The following is a 16,785-nucleotide window of genomic DNA, read 5'->3' on the forward strand; positions in this document are numbered from 1 at the left end:
ATCACTCCGCTTACCGACACAAATGATGTTATTCCTTACCCTGGTTTTCCGTACCATCGCTCTCTTTAACGACACCCACAACGAAAATGCACGTTCAAAATTAGAAAATAAATTGCTTCAGCCTTGTTTTTTTTTTAACTGCTTTTAGAGTAGCACTGGGCAGCGCTGTGCACTCATAAAGTGGCAGAATATTCTTGGAGACTCAACGTTCTCTCAATTATTGCTTAGAGTAAAAGAAAATGTAGTAACGCTTTCAGCCTGCATTTGCAAATCGTCGTTTTCTGAGTCCTGATTTTATTCGATAACTTTTTTATCTACTATCACACCATAAGCGTATTTACACACTCATAAGTCAGGAACTGTAAATCCTGTGGATATAAATGTTAATCTGTTATAGCTGATCATTGAATTCGTACGTGATAAAACACTCCGTTTTGACAGAGCGGGGCGTGATCGTTTTGTTTTGACGATTCGCCTTTTCACTAATTCTATTAAATCCCGTTCGAATTTTGAACATGAAATTCGTTTGCGTCAAACGCTGTGTGTTTAAAAGCACAAATCGTAGTTCAATAACATCCATTTGTTAACATAATTGAATATTAAACCTCAAATATGTTTTGTTATTTGAAACCACTAATATGTACTCAGAGCTTACCGCTACATAACATGAAAAGCTTCCCAAATAGAATTACGATTATTAGGCGGCTACACAACATATAAAGAGTATATTTTGGGATACATTACTAAGTTATGACGCATGTTTTCCTTTGGTCTAAGTTTTTGCAAGGAGTATTTATTTTGGTAGAGGACTATGCCTGGGGTTGGATTTATGGGGAATTGTTGGTGGCGACATCATTTATGAACTAGGTTCATGCTCACGACAAAGGGTATCAAGGATCCTTGCTTTACTTTTTACTTTTTTCTTATATGAGTACTTATGCACTTACTAAAGCTGAGAGTTTGTTATCTTGTTTGAACGCGCTAAAGTCTTTAAAAAATATCTCAGTGTAAGATAGGTCATTTATTGAGAGATGCTAAAGAAAGTATTTGGGAAAAGGCTACGCAAATGCTATAAGCTACTTTTTATACAACTTTGCGAAGAAGTTCCCATGTTCCCACGCACTAGCTAGTAGCCAGTTTTAATATAAAACTATGAGTGACTCTAAAATAAACGCCCATGTATTATCATGAAATAGTAATGTTCGTCGTAGCACGTTGGATATGGCTCATTGTGCTACGAACGTCGTAGCTCCGTAGACTTGTAGCACACTCGTAGCGCTGGCGTAGCACCTGCCGCACTTACCGCAGATTACCGACCGTTTCCCCTTCTTAGCATAAAAGTGGCATTTAGATCGTCTTTGCACGTTACGTCGTGAATTCTCTTACCGTGTTTACAATGCCATAGAAAAAATGAGGATAGTTTTAAAATTGAGATTTTAATTTATAAAGAAATCGTCTTGAATATTCCGTGGTAAAGATTTGTCGATACAAGTTGTCGGGTGTATCCCGTGTCTCCGGACAAATATTTTCCTATGTAACCGCTCCGAAGGCTAATATCGTTTACTTGCCGTCGTATTGAAGGAACTCGAGTCAACTTAATTACGAGCTTTCTTTGAGGGCCTCTGCGCGGTGCACAAACATTGAAAATGTGAAAAACAATATTGTATCGCGGGATTAACCGAATCAGTGTATCGAGATTGGTGGAAATCCGAAACTTTGACCTTCAACGTTTTGTTATCGAAGATTTTCTGTGGGAGGTAATGATACCGTCGCATTTAATTTGGCTGAAGGGATCGTTTTAATTTAGAGGTATCTATTACAATGAGAGATAGCGGATAACGATCATCGCTGTTACCTTCTGTGATAATAATAATCTCAGATGTTCCAAATATTCGAACTTTTAGCTATATATATATAAACTTGTACTTGTAGAAATAGGGATAATATTATTTGCTCTGTCTAAGTATTTCTTAGTCTTCTATGTTGACAAATTGTGGGAAGCCGAGTAACAAAACATAACGCTGTTGTCGGCCACAAGCAACGAATTGTGTCTCCAATAATGAGAGTAGGCCTTTATCCTCCCTCGGGACAGCCAGCGCCAGTCACCGCCAATGTTCTAATTATTTACTGAGCTTTATTGTACTTCAGCCGTGTCAGATATTAAATGAACAACAAAACATCTCACAAATAATTTGATCTAGGTAATAGCTCCACTCACTCCATTAGTATAATATCTACACATCTACATTCTTAATTACTCCGCACTCCACATTCCAAAGCCTTGATTAAAATCTAGAGGCTTAACTAAGGCGTAAGCCTTTTGTGTACCTTCATATGTTACAATAATGGGTACATATTCAAAACGGAATGTGGGTAAGAAACAGGGGATGATGAAATCAGAGTGTTTGGCGGACTGTTGGTCAGGGAGGGGCGCACGCGGCGGTAACGATCTACCTGCCCCCCCCCCCGCGCGCCGCGCCCGCCGCTCTCTCGCCCGCCACCCACCTTCCATATTCGTCTTACATTTTATTATCTACCTACATTCAAAGCTAGCGTCCCGCTCACAGTACACTGTTAAAGGTTCCTATCTCCCAATTTCTTTACACATAAAATTCCCGAATAAGAATCGGGCAATATAATCTTATGGAAGTGGAATTTCAATTCTGTCTTCTATTTATGTGTGCGACAGTTTATTTTAGCAGACACGAGGAACATTGGCTCCTTGTTCCACTTGCTCGCAAACTTGTCCGTTTTCGTAAATATTTAGTTTTTCTTCTTTCTATGCCCCAAACCTTGTAGATGTGGCGACAGCTTTGATGTCAAATCCGCTTATGTACAAGGATGGGCAAATGAAACGATGTCACAACCCTCGGCGTTATCAATCATACTCTAATAATATCCTCAAAATACTGTGAAAGAGATTTTTGTCATCTCATAAGAATGTGTTACGTTTCTAAAAGCCTTTGTATTTTTTTGTATAGGTTTATATCTTCTCATTAAATTAATAAAATGTTCTGAAGAAGATTTGTTAAGGAGTTTACGAACAATTTATTTTAGCAATATCCTAACAATTGGGTCCATCGGGCGATATGTTATCGTGCGCTGGGGTCGCCTTCCGAATCTCTAATGAACTGTGAGTAACCGATCCGTGAGGCACCAGATGCCTACACAAATAGTGCGTACTTCAGCGCCTAACTAACAATAGCTTCGACTTCATTTATAACTTTATAACAAACATTTAGTTCGCTTTTATCACGGCCCCCGTTCCTGTTAATTCAGTTTGTGTTCGGAACTGGGCTTGGCAAATCTTTGACTTTATTCAATTTGTGAGATTTTGTCTGGAATATTTGAAAGCATTAAATGCTTATCGCGGCATTTGATAAATGTTACATAAAACGTGCTTTCACATACGAGGAGCGTCACTGGCGTCTTTGACATAAATGATAAGCACTGAAAGCATGTCGCCTTTTCAAATTCAGGGATGACGATGTTGATAATCAAAATAAGGTCATCTTTTTATAACAAAATTTTATAAAATTTTGCCCAAAATTAAGTGAAGGATTCCCCAAATTCATCTCCATTTAGCGACTTCATCAGTTGATACTGATAAATCACGTTTTATCCTGAAAATATATTTTAAGTGCTTAATAATTTTTCAAATTCTAAAGATAACAAAGTTTATGTTGAAAGAAACGATTTTTGTTCGAAGTCATATCACGTAGCGCATACAAAATCGAGGTGATGTTCGCGGACAGCAAACATTAATCTATCTTGTGGAGAGAGTCAGTGTTTGTTCTATATTCAAATTATACGAGCAGGTGCATGCAGTGTGATTCCATTCTGCGCCGTGCCGCGAGCTCTTACACCGTACCTACCAACAATAAAAATATCAACTTTGTAATTTATTAAAAGCCGCAAAGCAATTATTTTTTTATACTGAACCTGCGCTTTTTAAGTGAGAGCCAAAGGGGTAAAAATATGGTGGATATGAAATAAAATAATGTTGGGGATTAAAATACTGGCGTTCCATAATTTTGAGAATATCCATGTTCAGTTTTTAGAACCACTTACATATTGTATATTTTTGTATTTCAATAAATGGCAATGATATTTTGATATATCTTCGTGTTGTGTAAATTACATGCAATAAAAATTTAGAAATATATAAATGACTTTGAAGGGTAGCTATTTGTAAATGTATGCGGTCGTGCCGTCAGATTAATTGGTAGATAAAGCTGGTATGCCACCAGAAAATTGTGTACCGCGAAATTATTTAGTGAAGATAGAGTGTCACCTGAGTGCCAGCTACTTACCTTCGAGTGATTAATGGTGTAGTGACGTGCCGTTCACCCCGACGCACGCCGAGCTTTATTACAAACGTCTAGTGGAATTTTTAGACCGGGATTAATCAAGTTTTTTAGAACAAGCCTGTTTTAGTATAACAGGAAAATATGAAATCTGAAAATATTTTTCAGTGCTCAACAATAAATATCGTCAAAAAGTCGGGGTCCAAGAAGGCCGGTCCGCAGTTACTCAACTGGTAAAATCTAGAATCATAATTTAAATGAGATTGTGTTTTCTGTGGAGCGTTGCACACAACTCAATCGGTGACAAGCGGAGCCGAGGGCGACGTAGGCCTCCGCCACAAATTTCCCAGCTCCATCCCTTAGCCTCCAACTTTGCGGTAAAATTTACGACAATCTTCCTTTTTCTATATTTCATTAAAAGTTCCTAAGTCTCAGGATTATACTTCTCGTTCTTTGAATAATACTTGTCGTAAATTTCAATATTAAAAATGAATCGTATTACTTTTGGCTGCAGTAATTGTTCTCTAATGCTTTAGAACAATATTAAAAGTGTCGACCGTCGTTTAATTAAGTCCGACAAGTGGCCCGCGAACTGTTGCGTTGCGATCAATGATTTCTTCTTTAATTTTTGATTAGGTATTGTAATTAAATGTCGCTTGCAGAAACTTTTAACTTTTTAATTATAAAAGCTATTTGCACAAGTGACAAAACATAAAACAAATAAAAGTTATATCGTTATGTCCAACAAAAGCGGGTCAATTTCATATCTGTAAATGTGTCCCTCGCGATAGACGCTGACAAATCTGAATTTCAAATGTTATTTTACGACAAGATAATGGTGAGTCGTTCAAAAAATATCGGCTTTTGGAACGCATATCCCTTAACGGATTGGAGGTTTCGCGGATATTATACAAAAAAACAAGGTAATAATAAGTGAAGGTTTCGATTTGGTGGTGGTAATGTCGCCCTGGGAATACCCGCCCATAAAGTGGGTTGTGGCGCCAAACCTCCGAACTTACGAGCCCTAACCCTCTGAATGCTGTTAAAATTTAACAAGTCCCTAAAATCCAGTTTATTGCACGCACTTTATCCAATTTATTCACATTTTATTTTGAATTTACCAACGCTTTTAACAAGTACTTGGTCCATCTAACATTTCCACATTTATTTCGTAATTAATGGAATAGCCATTACAAAGTATTCCACGTACGCTCAATATTAAATTCTCTTAGTAGTCGATTTGTGTTCTTCTGGGACGCTACATAAGTGCTGTTGATAATAGCAGAGGCGTAATAGCATTTTAATTGAGTGTTATTTGTTTATTGTTTGCCAAATAAGAAATATGTGGAGAATTTATTAAAACAAAAGTAGAATAAATATTTAGTGAATAAAAATGACGTTATTTAAATAAATAAGTGAAGGAAAAGTAGGGTAAAGAACTTTTGTAGAAGAAGCAAGAATATATTGATGAGTAGTCCTTCACAAGTCTTCAAAGTTTTAAATATTCATTGGACTTGTTGAAGGTAACGAAAGAATTAATTAATCAATAAAAAATTAATAAGATCCTTTATAATTGGGGGAGCCAATCCAATAAATGGAGGAAATATTTTTTAAGTTTTTAATTGCCATTTGGAGTGCCGGCTTGGCGTTACGGGTAGGTCAAGTTCAGAAAAAATTAAATCAAGATTTTTGAGGTTAATTATTTCTCACTGAAGGGGACGAGCGGAGAAACGACAGATTGTATGAAGGACTATATGCCTGAATGACGTTACTTGTAGCGGATGGACGATGCCACTCGTGAGATGACGTCAGACAAAGAAGTATGAAAGAAGAAGACATGGCGCACCGACTCCTAATAAAATGGTGTTAAGAGCAGCAGGATTCTGGTCTGATGTTTTGTATTACAAACAACGTACACAACAGTGGACCTAGGACTGCTATCATTAGGTATATCATTTGAAACTGCTATCTTTTATTTTTATTTGAAAGCTCCATAGCTTGTAGTCTGCATACTGAGTAGCGATTCGTCACTGCAATAACGTAATTGTTTGTGTCGAGTAAACAACGAGTATTTGTTTATCATTCCCTTTCCAAACACTTTAAAACCAGCTATAAAAGTGAAGCAGACATTTGCGTGCCACTTCATACTGTTTAGTACATAAATAATATAATAATGGTTGGTCCGACGGCCGCGTGGGTTGCTGCCTACATATAATAATTGTAGCGGGACCATGCCGAGGAGCCTGCTTAATTGATGCTCATCCTGTATTCAATGGTACGGAGCCACAAGTGAATGTATTTAAATAAACTAAATCCTGCTTTCAGGCGGATCTTTTATGAATATTTTTAGCTCGTGGAAATTACTTCCTTTTTTATATAATGTTACGCCTGAGTTTGCTGACCGGATGAGTGCTGTAAGCTTTTAAATACTTACAGCCGGAGTTTTGTCTCTTATCCTCTCCTAATTGCAAGCCAATTAGTGAAAGCCTTGTCATTAGAGTCCATTTCTGCCTGCAATATTAAAAATACGGAAAGAATTTATATTGAAAGAGTACCTAATTGAGTTCATTAACTTAAAAATACTGTAATGAACGCAGTAAAGAAATTGAAGGCAAAAATGTTTTCCATTTTATGTTTGTGTCACAATCAGAAACCATAGATAATATTGACTTCAATACATAAATGGCGAGTCGTCGGCTTTCTACTGTTGACATATACTCCCGGTATACACACAGTGCCCTCATTCGTGTGTTTTGAATTTGATCAATACATGGACGTCGTCGCCGACCGCATCAATTTAGCTTTAATGCGATTATTCGGACAGTACAGTGACCAGCCTAATGGATATTGATGTAGGTACGTACCGGTCAGGTGTTATACTCATATTGTAACACACTCCTAAAATATTCTAGTGCTCAACTAATAAAGCCCCGAAATCAAACATTCAGTTTTACAAACATTTCCATAACTTTGTTTACGGTGTTATAAATTCGAATGAACGACGGTTTAACGCTGTTTGACGAAGTGAGGGTGCACTTTGTAAAAGGAAATTTATTTAACTGCACGACATTTCTTGGAAATCAATTACGTTTCAGAATGTTAGATGTCTTGGTACAGTTCAACCGAGTTTATGCAAACCGTGACTTAGACAATTAAGGTTGCTTATTCCATTTTAAAACTGTCTTGTGTTTGAAATTAGTTCCACGTCCGCGAGTACAAACGAAAAGTAATTTCAGTTAATGATTTGACAGTTTTACGGTGTTTCCGGCTTGTAATAGGGCTCCGCGTGTGTGCCTGCGCTTTATTGGCGCGATTAGGGGCCGCTTTTATTACGAATAGCCCTTTAAGCAATTAACCTAAAGCCTCCCTTATCTACGTATAAGTGCGCGCTCACATTCAGACTACGGACTAAATGGGAAATTTGTAATTAGTGAAATGAGTTAATCGATAGCGTAAAAGTGAAAATTGCAAATGTTGAACGTTTGCGCTGGTTCTACATAAATTGTTACAAGCCGTGACAGCCTTTGATGAATATTGTCATTCTGCGAGCGTGCTATAAACAAACGTGAAATAATTATCGCTCCGGGTGTTATGAGCACAGGTAAACAAGAGGCCGCCTGACTATCACTCGGTACTCTAATTCTGTATTAATTTTACAAATGTTGCTGTTCTCGTGTATTTATCTACAGACATGCATTAAACACAAGTGACGTCAGAAGACGTATGTAGCGTATAAGTTAGGAGAGAATGTAAGTCAACATAGTCAAAGTTTAGAGGGATGTGTGGGAAGCGGCTTACTCAATGCTGATCTGTTATAACTACCAGGAAATCATTGTTTATTTTGTGTAACTCAAACATTGGAACAGCCAAGCTGGTAAGATTGTTTTAAAGACTAACTTTTGTATTCAGGATTCCTGATGTAAGAGGTTACAGAAGGAATATCTACCGTGTTTGTTATATTTTGGAACAGTTAAAAGCAAGAGCTTGTTGAGATATCTTTTGCCGTCCAGTAATTACTCGGAGGGTCATCAACTGGGATATTATTGTGTCTCGTCACTGACGCGCTCTCAGCTGAGACCAAACATGAACTTATGTAGTTTAGTTAATGCTGCTGTCCTTGTTAGAATAAATGATTATAGCCAGACGCTAGTAATTTAATCTTGACCTTGACCTCAAGCAAACGCTGGATGAACTCGTGATTGAACCAAAGCATTTGAATAATAAATGTTAGCTGCGTCGGCAGCTCGCTTCGGTACAATTAATAATTTTGCGCGCTTGCATATTTAATTATCATCATTACGGTTTCATTCGCTTTACCGTCTGGTAATTACAACGTTGATTAACAACTGAAATAATCGATATTTGCACGCTTTTGAGGGTATTCGATTCCCAGAGGCAATACGTATCTACTTACACGTGCCGCTCAGTTCCTGAAAATGAGGACTAATGGAATAATGTCAAACGGATGAGCAGCCATACATATTGATTGTGTGGCCGTTGTACACTATTATGTGACTATTAGTGATTAACACCTGCTACAAGCCTAAGCTGTACACGGTGAGGTCAGCTTATGGATGGTTCACCGAATACAGAAACCATTTTGAAGTCTACTTTAACCGGTGGCTTTTGCCAAAAGGACGGCCGTCCGTCCATTTGGAATATGAGAGTCAGTGAATATAGGAAGTATCCTAGCGCAGCTCGATTTTTGTGCATTCCTGTGTAGTTAGCGTTTCTATCTGAGTTTGATTTGACATGATCGAAATTAGGTCAGAGAACTGTTATGGAACCATTTCACTAATTGCAATGATATTGACGCAATAGGCGTTAATTACACTGTTTGATCATTCGATCGATAACTTAAATAAAGTAGAGCAAAACCTAGATAAGTTTGAGCTCAGTAAGTTTACTTAGTTTGTGTACATAGGTTTTAGAAACACTAGTAGGTATATATTATCACGCTTATCGTTCGTAATGGGTCAAGTTTCAATTAGAGCTAAAGTACTAATTGAAGCCAACTTTGGAATGGAATGGGATAGAAGTTGTAGGAACTCATTTGTATCAGAATGCTTAAACATGTTATTTTACCTTTAAATGGTACATTTTATTAAGTATACCTAGGTAAGGTATGGTTAGCAGCAACCCTCGACGTAATTTTAATTTACTTCTTAAGATAAATATATCGAAAAATACCCCAAGTTCTATTTAAATACATTTACGCGTGTAAAACTAGTACATTTTACGTAAAAAATATAAAAAATTAGTAGTTAGATAGCTTAGGAAACCTGTACAATGTCTAACATGACTGCCAACAGACCACAATTAAAATGGCTGACCTCCAAGTTTGTAATGGTTTTCAAATTCAGGCTCTTTTATCAGTACTTGCCCTGGCATAGGGCCATTGCATCGTGTCTTCAAACCATAGTAAATCTAATAATAAAACATTCCTAAATATATTGTAAAATAATGTATTAACAATGTTTTATTTCTAATAAAATCTGTAACAAAGGTACAATAAACATCTCGTGGAGTCCAATATCATTGAGATTGTTTCTGCTTCAAAGGGCGACTTAATTCATTTGATTTATCAATTTTCATAGTTTCAATTTGCCAGGCGCCTTTAAAATTGGTTTTGTGCCTTCAATTTATATTTAAAATATCTCTGGAAAAGGTCACTTAAATGTTATTATTATTTATGGTGATTTATTTAATTTGCGCTGATATTGAATTACTATGATGTCGACGTTGACATTTAAGACTACCTCACTACTTCATCTGTGTTCTCGATTTTCTGGATCCAGATAATCTTATGAGGCTGCTAGCTGTCTATGTATAAAGAGATACATGTGTAAGACGGTAAATAACGTTCGCTGTATATGGCAAGTACTAAGTGGAGCAGAAGAGCGTATAATCTGCAGCGGAAACGACGTCTTTGTTACAGTAAAGCCGAGTCTTAAAGATTATGCTGAATTTCTAGCGATAAACCGACGCAAGTATCACTCACTGCGCTCCACCTTAAAGATCTTACCTACAAACTTCCATTTCACTGGATAAGAAAAAGGTTCCTTTCTATAATATCTTAATATAATATTAAGAAAGCGTATAAATTAGTAGCGCTTCATTCAGCCTTTGTGCTTAATATTACATGGAACTTAACTTGGCTGCAGGAAAGAGTCCATCATTTATGTTAATGGAAACTCGACCAGTGACCGCTCTTCCATATCTTTTATTTTATGCTTAATGCTTTTCCACCAAAAGGCCTGTTGTCTTATTGACACCTTATTTTTAATTGCGTTTAAACGAGGTATATTTGGCGGTGCCATATATCATGTCAAAAGCTTTTACCGTTTATTTATAGTCACGTCACGAAACGCGGTCGAGGCCGTAAGCTATGCAGTGTAAAACAATGCTACGATTCGCTGGGCCACAGACATTCCACACAACTGAGAAAATTCACTTTTTCAGTTCATAACTCCTTGTATTGCGATATTGTGCAACTAATATCGTCCCTTCACTACAGAACGTAGAAACAGTGACTTATTGAACACGTTTTCCCTTTGTTCGTATGTAGTACGAGTATTACGCCTGTGGACTTTTGACGTAAAACGTGTATCAACGAATTCCAACTAGTAATTAGGTCATGTTGAAGCCATTCCGGCGTGCTCTAGTCGCATCATGGCTGTTTCTGTGACGACACGCAACAAATCTGTGTCACTGGCAAGCTTTAATTTTGTCAAGTATGTGTCAGATAACATTGCGGTCGTTTTGCGGGCTTGCCGTCTCTTAATTGCGACGTACTCGTACGTACGAGGCAGTCAGCAGACTCGAGTGTGTCACAGTTTGACTTCATTGAGCGACACAAGAGGCCGCCCTCCCTCTTCGCCCCCTCTTGCCGCCTCGCATGCCACTACATTCGCAAACTAACAATGATTACACACGACTCTACGGCGTAACTTATGTTTTAACAAATTACGTCGCCTTTATCCAACTTAATACAAACTAGTGGCTCTCTGAGGAATTCGTTCCCAAGCAAAAGCCATGCTATGTATGTATTTATTACAACTATCTAGTATCTACATATCCGCGTTCGATAAACAATGCTTGAATGAGTTTCATACAGCCGCGTTCCTCTCTTTATTTACAGTCATGTTAATAAAGGTGGACACAAACGCAAACTTTTCCAGTTATTAATTGGATAAGCCTTTTTCTGAGCTTTCTTTGCCGACGCAAACTTTGTTTTCATAATATTACTTTATTTTATGATTACTTGTGATAAGAAATATGATTCCTTTGCTCGAGTTTCGTGTTTTAAAGTTTTGCCAAGACTTTGAGGCTTGAAATAATGAATGGTGTACAGCCTCTGCTTGCCAAAGCCAAAGAGTTGTTTCTTTGACGTAACTTGAATAAGGTCCGCAAAAAAGTAGGAGCTTATTCAAATTTCTTTTAATTTTCAGGCTTCCGTGTTTTAGGAGGATAAAGCGCAAAAATATGCCTCGCCATATTAATGTTTAATTTAAGCATTTCTGTTTTCCTCTTCATAATCATTAAATATTAATGGGAATCGTATAAATTCATTTATCATATAATTTGAATGGGATTTTTGAGCAAAAGAATATAAACTCATATTCGTTTCGTATAATTTTATGGGTAATGTACATCATTGTTTTTAGGTTTTCCTTTTCTTAGGATAAGTACGAACAATATGTAGACTTTGCAACATTATTAGTTGATGTGTTATCTCGCTTTTATCCCACCGTAAAACTCCCAGCCAGGAAAAACCTTCGATAAAACCAGTATGTTTAAAATGAAAACAAATATCCAATATCCGGTTGTTCCATAAACGCTTCCTAACTCAGTATTTTGTCAATTTTGTTTGACGACAGCGAGTTCAGTGCACGTCACAAGTTATGATATTAATCAATAACCGTCAGGTAGTGCACACACATGTTCACAACTCACACAGACACAGCGCAGTGCAATACGTGCAGTCGTCGAATTACATCGTCACATCCAAACATTTTAATCAAAAGCGTAAAATTCGTAAAATTCAATCAGCAATCCGAAATCACAAAAAGTTTACTTACACAGTGGATTAGACACACATGACGTTTAAATGATATGTTGTACATAACATTCGTTCGTTAATTAACAAAATTAATTTCACCTGGCTGCACCCGCACAAAACATACAACTTTCACAAATTATTTCCAGCGAGTAATTATCTCTCGGCTATGTTGAGATAATTATTATTGATCATTGAAATTTTGCGAGTCCCGCATTTCGTGTTGATCAGTTTTAAACTCGGGCCTGAATATATGTAGATACATACATTGCTTTTCAGTGTTGTATATGATTTCAAATTTAATTAAAATTATAGATTTCATCTTCACATTTTCGGTCGTATATGTAATGTGGTATTTATTTAACCATCATGTTTCCGATGAGCGCCTATTTCAAAACCTACAATTTTTATAAAAATCTTTAATGCTGATTAAACACGACGCCAAACCTATTTTCTCTCCAGTAATATAACCCAAAGTTCCTAAAAGGGTGCTTCACAGAAACAAGCTATCCAACCACCTACTTTCGTGTTAAAATTCTGAAAACGTATTAAAAAGTTTATCAGTAGCATTTTAGCCGAGTAGCAGGTACAGATACGCGTTACAATAATGTCAGTTACAATGACGTGGCCAGCTCGCTAGTACCGACATGTTTGTCCCGGTTTCATTATATTAGTAATAGAAATAAGCCGGGACTACACTGTCCGCGCTCCGCCCGCCCTCGTCCTCACCTACCTGAATTTAATAAAGACACGAACATTGTTTGCGTTGTGTAATCGTCTCGAAACAGCCTATTGATTTAGAAGAAAACATTATTATAATTTCTATTGTTACTGAGAGTAGTATAACAGGTATGTTATGCGCCATTATATTGAGTTGTCTCGTGCATGGCTACCGATCCAATTTTGAGTCGTTTATCGTTGCAAGCGACATCTGCACAAGTTTTCGTCGGCCGTATTTTCCAAGTTTCATATCGGCTGAGTGCACCGTGCTGGGTCACATTAAAACATAAATATCAGCTAATAGACGTGCAATGTGTAAGTTTGGTACACAAGTCATATCGGCGAGCTGGCGCGGCCGCGTCATGAAGTTTCGCCGTCATTATGCACTGCAAGATATTTACTTGACATCTCCACATTGTGCTCATGCTCACGTCTCCTCTCACCAGGCAGCCTTGCACTAATAACGACCTTATGTTTATTTGTTTTAATAACAGCAATCCCAGTTTGCAGTTGAATGAACCTGGAGTTATGGCTGAGCATTTCGCTATCTCAAATAATGCATATTAAAAGTCCAAATTATAACATGGGTTTCATTTGAGTTTTAGCGCTGTTCGTTATTACTATTCGGGTTAGCTGACGAAGGTAGATGGAATAAAAGTTAGCTGTTCGCATTTGTACGTTGAATTTTCATGCTGCTTTTATCGTTTGGATTTTTGAACGATATTGAATGCGCTAAAAGTTCCGATATGAACGTTATATGTTATGTGAACTGTGTAGTATTTGGCACTTCTATTGAAATGAAATGATTTATTTGGGAGCACTTTCTGTTTTCTATTTTCAAAAAGGCAAGCAGTGTATTGTATCAGTTAGTATGTACCTAGAATTGAAAACAGTGCTTATGTACTGCATTATTGTTGATTTGGATTGTTTGAAACTTAAAAGTGTAGCCAAGTCACATTGAAGCAGAAGGAAATGAATGTGTAGAATAAATAAGTAAAACCTTATAAGATTTAAGGTTCAGACATTTATAGCATATAATAATAATACAGGAAACTCATAAACAGCCAACTTTATTAATTCGCTTCCCGAAAATCTACATCATCATGAGTAATACGAGTTTTATGAGTGTTATGCATAATATCGCGGAGCCGCGGGCATACCTTGCTCCCGTATATTTTGGATAGCTTTAAAATTTAATTTCCTTCGGCGTGGGGTCGGATGTTAGGCATCCCACGAGCAGTGGCAAATTACTGTTAAAACAGAGATATTTTGGGTGCGGGCGTGAAATCTGTCAGCAAAGTTAATATGTGCCTTGGAGTCTTGCGTCGCGGCGAGTCGCGCGTCGTCACGGGTCGCGCGTGTTGCGGTGCGGACGCGCGCGGTGTCGACGCCCCATCCGATTTAATTAACTTGTTACACTCGCGACGCTTATGTGCTTATGTGCCAATATATCGATTCGTTAATGATGTTTGGATTTACCGAATCACATTTTTACGAATCATTGGGAGGCAGATAGGTTTGTATTCATTTATTAATTTGTTTTGATTTAGTTAATTGAACTCTTTTGTTAAGGTAAGCTTATCTAAAACAGTAAATAATCAATTTGAATTTCTCACTGGAATTGCAGCTCATTGATTGCATCCTTTAATAAACACTTAGCCCAGTTCCTCAGCAGAGGGAACTTGAATCCCTTAACATTTTTATTCCGCTACATAAATTCATTAGCAGAGAGGTTTATATGTACCTCTAGGTACCTAGTTTTAGTTTCAAGAACCTGTTATTGAGAAAATATTTATTTCTATAAACTATGGTGAAATTCTAGTGATTCATATTTTATCGGATGGAAGTAGAATGAAATAAAAATAAAAAAGGATGAAAAAGCGTTTCATGGAAACTGTTATTTCAATCTGCTTTATTATTCCACGAGTAGAAATAGCCAGCAAAATCGTTTATAGCTTGAAAGGTTTGCGTCCAGGCGTGCTCGCCGCTCGGTGCTAGACTGCGCGCAAGTGCCACTAGTATATATTTTTCCAAGTGAACGCAATATGAAAGGGTATACAAATATTTTTAAAGCGGGCGTGTTGTATTTTGATGCGGCGGCGGCGGGCGTGGTATCGACGTGTCGTCGTCTCGTCGCCTGTATAAACGGGAAGGGAAACGGGTAAATTTACCTGTTTTTCCTTCACACGTCCCACTATCTGTATAGAAGCACGAATACGTTCATAAATTATGTCGGCTACGTATTTTTTAGAAAATTGTTCTACTTTGCATACCGAGTGACATTTTCTCGGTGTTTATACACCAGAATCGCGTGATACTCGTTGTGATAATATTATTTTACGTTTATTAACTTCTAAGTACGTGTCGATTATAACACGAATGTGAGCGTGTACACAGGTCGTTAACGTTTATTAGATCAGCATTATTCTTTATACGTTTGGTTTTTCGCTTTATACATGGGTAAAGTTATTCAGCGACGCCGACAGACATTAATCTAACTGTGCGTATGAACAAAGGATATCAGTAACATAATAATGGAAGGATGTCACGACGTAAGCGGACCATTACCGCGCTGAGGCATCAGATCATTATGTGGTGTCATGGCCACGATTATTATATCTGCCACAAGAGTGGGAGACTTTCCTTCGTAATTTACAGCTTTGAGTGGATGCCACTGATGCCCGGAAATTATTCTCCGTGTACCAAGGCTCTTTGTATACTTCACACCACAGAGAAATATTATTTTCTAATTTCATCTCGAGATAAACAGCAGCAAAAGGTCATTGTTGTCAATGTTGAGTGTACATTCCATCGGGATGAACCTAAAATCTCGAAAACCAATATCGTTCTACATACTTAGAAATCGGATTGAGGAAATATGATTTCGTTTTGCACATTCATATATCGAGTTGACTCCCGATATTTTGACATTAGGTAGACATTTAAATATAAGATTGATGAAAGGAAATTGAGCACTAAATAAATTTAATGACATGAAAATTAACAATTAAAAGAATTTTTGCGAGCATTTTATATGATAAACTAGATGAAAAGAATGCAAATTTTGACGGCAGCAGGCCATGTTGCTCTCAGCGAGTTAGTGTAGCGACAGTTATTCATAGTGGCTCGGGGAACACATCACCACTAAGTGGGGCGATATTCGGCGGAAGGCCCTACGATTTACTTTCGAGGCTTTCACTGGATTAGTATTCCTTCACCGTCCCCTCCGGATATTAATGGCTCTCATAATATATTGTACAACACCTAGTGTCGATGGCCACAGCGTTATTGAAATTAATTCGATACAATTGTATTGTGTTCTGGCTAGTTCCAGTGAATTATGTTACATTACGTGTCAGAGACTTTACTGATTTTGTCATGTAAATGTATAAAGGTATTTTGGAAACACGTTACGTTACAATAAGCTACAAACGAGGGTAAAACACGAGTATCTTTTATGAAACAGCCTGCCAGGGTCATTATATAATAGCTATGTAACTGTCTGACGTCATCCCTAATAGCTTCCCTCGCCGAGAATTATCATGAACAAAGGACGAATGCCAGGGCCGCAATAACTGGGAATACCAATCCTGTCACTATAATATTGTAGTATTCGAAGCACGTCATGGGGATACATATCTACGGATCTATAAGTAAAGCCTTTGTTACATAGAATGCGAGTCGTTAGCGATGCGGCGG

At 37.5% G+C, this 16,785-nt stretch overlaps 1 protein-coding gene across 1 annotated transcript in view; it reads left to right on the plus strand.

Annotated features, from left to right (window-relative positions):
- LOC110370055 (regulating synaptic membrane exocytosis protein 2) overlaps positions 1 to 16,785 on the plus strand; it is a 102,283-nt gene that overhangs the window by 27,309 nt on the left and 58,189 nt on the right.

The sequence above is a fragment of the Helicoverpa armigera genome, chromosome 11, assembly GCF_030705265.1.
Source record: "Helicoverpa armigera isolate CAAS_96S chromosome 11, ASM3070526v1, whole genome shotgun sequence".
In the NCBI taxonomy this organism is placed as follows: Eukaryota; Metazoa; Arthropoda; class Insecta; order Lepidoptera; family Noctuidae; genus Helicoverpa; species Helicoverpa armigera.